This window comes from Eleginops maclovinus, chromosome 12, assembly GCF_036324505.1.
Source record: "Eleginops maclovinus isolate JMC-PN-2008 ecotype Puerto Natales chromosome 12, JC_Emac_rtc_rv5, whole genome shotgun sequence".
Taxonomy (NCBI): Eukaryota; Metazoa; Chordata; class Actinopteri; order Perciformes; family Eleginopidae; genus Eleginops; species Eleginops maclovinus.
In genome coordinates, this window is record NC_086360.1 from 14,446,588 (window position 1) to 14,454,312 (window position 7,725).

The 7,725-nt window shown below is 46.7% G+C and overlaps 1 pseudogene; it reads right to left on the reverse strand.

Annotated features, from left to right (window-relative positions):
- Positions 1–6,740: 6,740 nt before the first annotated feature.
- Positions 6,741–7,523, reverse strand: LOC134873338 (uncharacterized; annotated as a pseudogene).
- Between the last annotated feature and the right edge of the window lie 202 nt (positions 7,524–7,725).

Genomic DNA, 7,725 nt, shown 5'->3' on the forward strand with positions numbered 1-7,725 from the left:
AGCCAGAGTCTGGCTCTGATATTGCACAGCCAGATCGCTTTTGCTTCTTGTCCCTTCCTGTTTCCCACTCTGTTCTTCCTACTTAGGTAAATAGCCATTTTTGCTTCACCAGAGAGGTAGTTTAGGAGCTGCCACCTTTCTTTGCCTGTCTTTCTGTATGGAGCCCCCATGATAAACACGCTCTCGGTAAAAGCTATATTAAAAAGACTAAAAACCAATGTTAAAAGAGAGAAGAAACCTGTGAGTCTCTGGCATTCTGTAAAAACATGGAAAACAGTCTCTCTAAAACCACAAAATGGACAGTTGTTACTAACAGCAGGATTAATGACGGAGATAAAAGAATTGGAGGCGATAGCGCCGTGTAAAATTCTCCACTGGAGGTCGGCAGTACGTTTTTTTAAGGGGGGTTTGTACAGAATCCTCCACTGTGGGCCTGGTCCGTTTCCGGCAGGCAGTCTAGTGCTCCACACAGTGGAGGCACTGTCCTTCAGTCCATTTTTGTTTATGGTTTTTACAATGTTCATGTATATAGTCTTTTTGTCCGCTTTGTGCATGGTCATTTTCTCTGGGTTTGCAACCTTGAGCAGGGGGCCCGTCAGCTCTCCGAGCCCTGGGCTCAGGTATATCTCCGGGAAAGGGTCTGTTGGGTCTGGTTTGGCTCTGCCCTGTCCGTAGCTCCTTAACAGTCTCTGTTCCTCAGCGCAGAGGCTCCGGCTCCAGAGTTGCAGGATCGTCTGGGCCACCCGGACAGAGTGTAGACCCAGCAGAGAGCCCAAGGCCCGGGCATCGCTCAGCTCCGGCCCCACTGCTTCCACCACCTGCTGAAGGCTCAGGGTCCCAGATCTGCGCAGCGCCACCGCCAGTCCTGGTGTCTCACTGCAGCTAACATCCAGCCTGGCTCCATGAATCAGAGGCTCTTTTAACAACCAGTGCAGAGAGTCAGTCTTTGGACACCTTTTATGGTTAAAAAGGGCCCAAGACTTAAAAACACCTTGATAAAAGGGAGGTAACCCACTTAACTTTAAAATGGTTAAATCAGTTAAAAACAGAGCAGCATCCAGCCCCAGGTTACTCACGCGTCTTAGAATGCAGCTGCTCACATCTCTCCACACCAAATCGGCCGGGCCGGTAAGATACCTTTGCAGAAACTGCACTCTAAAAGTGGCTGTTCGGCTGGCCAGGTGGACAAGGCCCTGTCCCCCCTCCTCTCTAGATAAAAACAGCAGCCCCTGTGGCACCCAGTGTAGCCCATCCCAAAATAAATCTACCAATCTCTTTTGTATTTGGGCCAGTAGGCCTGAGGGAGGGTCTACACAGGTAAGGCGGTGCCACAGTTGGGATGCCACAAGGTTGTTTAAAACCAAAACTCTACCTTTAAAAGACATCTGCGGGAGCAGCCACTTCCATTTGGACAGTTTTTCCTCAATCTTCCCTGTGACGTTCTCCCAGTTCTTCTGGACTATATTTGTGTTCCCTACGAACACACCCAGGTACTTTATGCCATCTCTTTTCCATGTCATGCCCTGGGGAAGAACTGGGAGACCGCCACGCCACTCACCGACAGCGAGGGCCTCACTCTTCTTCCAATTGACCCTCGCTGCCGATGCTGAACCAAAATCTGTCACAATATTGGTTAAAATGTCTGCATCCCTCTGGTCACTTATAAAAACAACGATGTCATCCGCATACGCAGATAAAACCGTGTTTCCATTAAAACAGGTAAAAACAGCCCTTGCAATTTAGAGCGTATTTTGCAGAGGGGTTCTAGGGAGAGTGCATAGAGCATCCCAGACAGAGCACAGCCCTGCCGGACCCCTCTACACACTCTAAAAGGAGCACACAGCCCACCGTTGAACTTCAGCACACTCTCAATCTTATTGTACAACACTTTGATCTTAGCTATGAAACCAGCGCTGAACCCAAACTTCTCCATTACTTTCCAGAGGAAGCTGTGCTCAACGCGGTCAAAAGCCTTTTCCTGATCTAGAGAAATCAGACTAGTATCAATGCCCAATGAGCTGGAGACCTCCAAAACATCTCGAATCAGGTGAACATTGTCCACCATGGACCTGCCGGGCACACAGTTTCAAGGTTTCAAGGTTTCAAGGTTTTATTGGTCATATGCACAGCAGATACAGCGTATATGTTGGCAATGAAAAATCTTATGTCGCGTGCTCCTCCAACAACTCAACATACATGGTGCAAAAGATAAATAAAATAGTGAAAAAGAGAGAAGAATATTTACAATATTAACAATACAGATTTGAGGATGTGAAATATATACATATGTGGAATACATTGAAAGTATTTAAATACTTTACACTGTTGAATGAGGAGGTATGGACAGATGCATATATTATGTATAACAGATGTGTATGGCAGATATGTATAATATATAGATATGTGTACTATAAACAGATATGTATGGCAGATGTGTATAATATATATGTATGTGTGTACTATAAACAGATGTGAGTAGACATTCACACAGCTCAGGAGTTCAGTAGTCTTATAGCCTGTGGTATAAAACTGTCTCTGAGTCTGGTGGTCTTGGTCCGGATGCTGCGGTACCGTCTGCCAGACGGCAGCAGACAGAACAGATTGTTGCTGGGGTGATGGGGGTCCTTTAATATCCTACCGGCCTTCTTCCTACACCGCTGGGTGTAGAGGTCCTCCATGGATGGCAACTCCGTCCTGGTGATGTGCTGAGCAGTTTTCACCACCCTCTGTAGAGTCTTACGGTTGAGGGCGGTGCAACTGCCATACCAGGCGGTGATGCAGCCAGTCAGGATACTCTCGATGGTGCACCTGTAGAAGTTGCAGAGTATCCTGGAGTCCATGTTGAACTTCCGCAGCCTGCGGAGGAAGAAGAGCCGCTGTCGAGCCGTCTTGGATATGACCCTGGTGTGATGTGTCCATGTCAGGTCCTCACTGATGTTAACCCCGAGGAACCTGAAGCTGCTGACTCTCTCCACAGGAGTCCCGTCGATGGTGATGGGTGTGTGTGCTTCTCTCTGCCTCTTCCTGTAGTCCACAATCAGCTCCTTTGTTTTGCTGACGTTGAGATGGAGGTTGTTGTCCTGGCACCAAGATGTCAGGGCTCTGACCTCCTCTCTGTACGCCGTCTCGTCGCCGTCTGTGATCAGGCCGATGACGGTCGTGTCGTCAGCAAACTTGATGATGGTGTTGGAGCTGTGTGTGGCCACGCAGTCGTGCGTGAACAGGGAGTAGAGGAGAGGGCTGAGCACACAACCCTGAGGGGCTCCGGTGTTGAGGGTCAAGGTGGAGGATGTGATGTTCCCCATCCGCACTGCCTGGGATCTGCCCGTCAGGAAGCTCATGATCCAGTCACAGAGGGCGCTGTTGAGCCCAAGGTCCCTGAGCTTAATGATGAGCTTGGAGGGCACAATGGTGTTGAATGCTGAACTGTAGTCAATGAACAGCATTCTCACATAAGTGTTCCTCTGGTCCAGGTGGGAGAGGGCAGTGTGGAGGGTGAGGGAGATGGCATCATCCGTGGACCTGTTTGCTCTGTAGGCAAACTGCAGGGGGTCCAGTGAGTCAGGGAGGGAGGAGGTGATAAAAGTTTTGACTAACCGCTCAAAGCACTTCATGATGATGGAGGTGAGTGCAACTGGGCGGTAGTCATTGAGGCAGATGGGTTTTGTCTTTTTGGGGACAGGGACAATGATGGACTCTTTAAAGCATGTGGGGACTACAGACTGGAGCAGTGACCTATTGAAAATGTCTGTGAACACATCTGCCAGCTGAACTGCACACACCTTGAGAGCACGGCCAGGATGCCATCAGGGTCCTGGAGCCCTGTGTGCGTTGATCCTTTCAGAGATCTACACACATCTGCACTGGTTAAAACCAGTGAGCAGGGATCCTGGGCCTTTGGTGCCTCCACAGCCGGGGGCTTCCTCAAAGCGTGCATAAAATGTGTTCAGTTCATCTGGGAGAGATGCAGACACTTCCTCAGCACCACTCGTTGTCCTTTTGTAGTCTGTTATTGTTTTTAGTCCAGACCACATAATTTCTGGCGTTGGAGCCCTTGTAGTTCGACTCCACCTTGTCCCTGTATTGTCTTTTCGCACTGCTAATAGCTCTCCGGAGTGCATACCTGGAATTCCTGTACTCATCCAAATCACCGCCGCTGTGCGCGATGGCCCGTGCTTTAAGTTTAGCTCGGACCTCGCCGTTTATCCAGGGCTTCTCATTGGGAATGTCCGTATAGTAATCCGCGGCACGACGTCATCGATGCATTTGCCGATGTAGCAAATGACCGCGTCAGTGTGTGTGTTTATATCGTCCTCCTCAAAAAACCACCACTCCTGATGCCAAAGCATGGCGAGAGCAGATCAGACTGCTCGACCAAACGCTGCACTGTCCTTGCACAGGCGGGTCCCCCTTCAGTCTCTGCCGGTAAACAGGAGCAGAAAAGAGTATGTGGCTGACTTGCCGAAGGGGGGGGCGGGGGGGGGCTTAATCCATGCCGGGAAAGGGGTGTAAACATGGCCATGTATTTTCCACGCGCGGGGCAGCTACGGCTGAAGATTTTGGGGGACTTTCTTCCCTGTTTGGGTCTGTTTAAAAACCCCGCCCAATAAATCGGCCTCTGGGCCCAGAAGTCTCTGTCCCTGTCGATAATCCCCTACAGCTCCCCATCGCGTGTTGTTTTCAGCGTGCGGCGGGCTACACTGCGTTAGAACAACAATTGAATCCCTCGGCGATAAAAAGGGCCCGGGATCCGATCATGATGTGGGCCAAGGGGTGGGAGAACAGTCCGAAGAAATGATCTCCACCTACACCATTGTTTTGACATGAAGCAAACCCCCCCTTGCTCTTCCCCCGATTTATTGTCCGGTCCTGGCGATGAAGGAGAAACCGGGGGACAATGGGGGCGCCGGGATCGTGGGGGCGACCAAGTCCCGGAAAACCAAAAAAATTACAGGGCTTAATGTCCCGTTTAAATGCCACCCCCGCTACGGTTCGCCCCTTATTATCCAGGAGGGCTTTTCAGAAGTAAACTCGGAGAGGAGGCCCTTTTTTTTCTTTCCCACCTGACCAGACCCCGGCCCGGGGGAACCCTCTGTCTCTCCTCCGCGCTCCACAGGGGAGCCCCCCGGTAAACACGAGACCCCTCCTTGTTTGCATCGTCGTGGGTTTTTGCTTCCACCCCCCGCCTGATGTGTAAAAGTTTTTCTCTATCATATTGGGTAAGGGCTCGCTTGGGCGGGTTTGCTGTTGCAAAAAAATTTAAAACAACCAAAAAAGTAAAACAAAAAACACAAAATGTGGAGTTTTGAGGGGCTCAGACACGGGAACCATCCCGGCGCCCCTTGCCGAGTGACCTGGGGTGACCTGCCAAAAGCTCCCCCAACCTGGTGGCCCAAAACCTTGGAAAGAAGCTTGTAATCCACACACAGCAAAAGACACGGCGCCAGTTTTTGATGCCTGCAAGTTCCCCTTTTTTTGGCAGCACGTGACCCCGCTCTGCTTGCAGACTTGCATAGAGCAAGAGGCCAGATCTCATTAAAAACGCTAACAGGTCTAGACAAGATGTCCCAATACGCTTTAAAAAAAACCCAAACCCAGAGGCCACGTACCAGACCCCCCTGCCCTGCATGCCTGCAGGCGGCCCGCAAATCCTGCGTTTTCAAAGGCCCCCGAGCTTAGTGGGCCTCCTCAGAGACCCGAGTAGTTTCCGCACAAAAACTCCTCTGAGAGCGGTTTTTGTCCCCGTTATATTCATTTTGGTAGAGGGGAATAAAACCACGCCCCCCCTGATCTGGCTTGGCTCTGTTTTTCCTGCCCTGTGTCTGACAGCATGATGGATTACCCCCCCTCTTCCATTCTTTTCCCAGGGCCCAAGAAGAAACAGTGGGGGCCCCACTCATTTATTTTAAAAAAAGGACCTGCCTGCACCCTGAACTTTAACGTCCCGGCTGGCTAAGCCATCTTTTCTCTTTGAATTTTAATATACCTCGTCTCCTTGGCTCGCTTAGCTTTTAGTTCCCCAATATCACTCTCCAGGTCTTTTATAACATGTTGCCTGTGGCATTGAGGGTGTGCGTTGAAAAAGCATTCTTACTCAGCTTTCCAAGGCCCACCACGCCCAGACGCAAACCTCCCTCCCCTGTCTAAAAAAAACTCTAAAATAAGTAAGGGGCCCCTTTAAAAAGTTTTTCAAAAGTTAAAACCGAATTAAAAAACCAAAAAGACTTCTCTGAAAACATTTCTAAAAAAAACATTAATAGAACAAAGAGGATCTTAAAACCCAGGGGGTTACTGCACTTTTAAAAGTATTTAAAAAAGCAAAAAACAATAAATGCGATCTATCTGGCGATGAAATCCACTCTGGATGTGGGGCCAAGTGTACTCCTATCTTTTGGTTCACCTTTTCCATACATCCCCCAGCCGTGGGGGAACCAGCTCCTCAACTGCGGATGCTGGATCGGCTTGCAGGTTTTGACTAAAGATGCTTTTTTCCCTACAAATTAAAACCCCCCCAAGAATAAAAAATCCTCCGTGGGACGCCATTTAAAACATCATTTCTTTTTGTAAAAACAGCTTCCTCTCTCACCGTTTGGGACTACACATTTATAAAAAACACCTAAAAAGGCAAACCTTGCTTTTATCAAAAGCAACCTCCCCTTATAAACGGGTCGCCCCCCAGTGGGACAATTAAAAGACTTGGGAAAAAGGAAGCCCCCCCCCTCCACTGAGAGAGGCGTGGGTTAAAAAGGCTTTTTTTTTTTTTTTTTTTTTTTTTTTTTTTTTTTTTTTGAAAATTTTTTTTTTTCCCTTAATTTTTTGTTTTTTTCCCTTTTTTGGGGGGTTTTTTTTTTTTTTTTTTTTTTTTTTTTTTTTTTTTTTTTTTTTTTTTTTTTTTTTTTTTTTTTTTTTTTTTTTTTTTTTTTTTTAAAATTTTTTTTTTTTTTTTTTGTTTTTTTTTCTTTTTTTTTTTTTTTTTTTTTTTTTTTTTTTTTTCTTTTTTTTTTTTTTTTTTCTTTTTTTTTTTTTTTTTTTTTTTTGGTTTTTTTTTTTTTTTTTTTTTTTAATTTTTTTTTTTTTTTTTTTTTTTTTTTTTTTTTTTTTTTTTTTTTTTTTTTTTTTTTTTTTTCCCCCCCCTTTTTTTTTTTTTTTCTCCCCTTTTTTTTTTTTTTTTTTTTTTTTTTTTTTTCCAAAAAAATTTTTTTTTTTTTTTTTTTTGGGGGTTTTTTTTTTTTTTTTTTTTTTTTTTTTTTTTTTTACTCCCCCCATTTTTGTCTCCTTTGCTCTCTTCCTCTCGCTCCCTCCTTTGCTGCTCTTTCTAACAGTAGGTGCGTTGTGCCTTGTGCTGCTGCGTTTATTAGCGGTCTTTTTTTTTTTGCTATTGCTGTTGCCACCTCTTCATCCTCCATCTCAGCAATCTCCACCTGCTCATCCCATGTTTTCCTCTCCTCTCCTGTTTTCACCATATGCGCTTCGTTTCCCATATTTTCCTCCTGTGTTTGGCAGACTTCACCCGTCTCTACCATTTTGTTTCGATTATCTCAGTTTTTTCTTGTGTTTTTTTCACCATTTTTTTTCTTTTTCTCCCCCCACCTGATTTTCTTCACCTCTACACAAAACAACAACCTCCCTTTCGTGAACATCTTTACCATCACCCACACCTGTGCAACACCCCCGCATGCCCCGTCGGACACCGCAACAGCTGCAAGGTTCCTCGCGCACATGGAG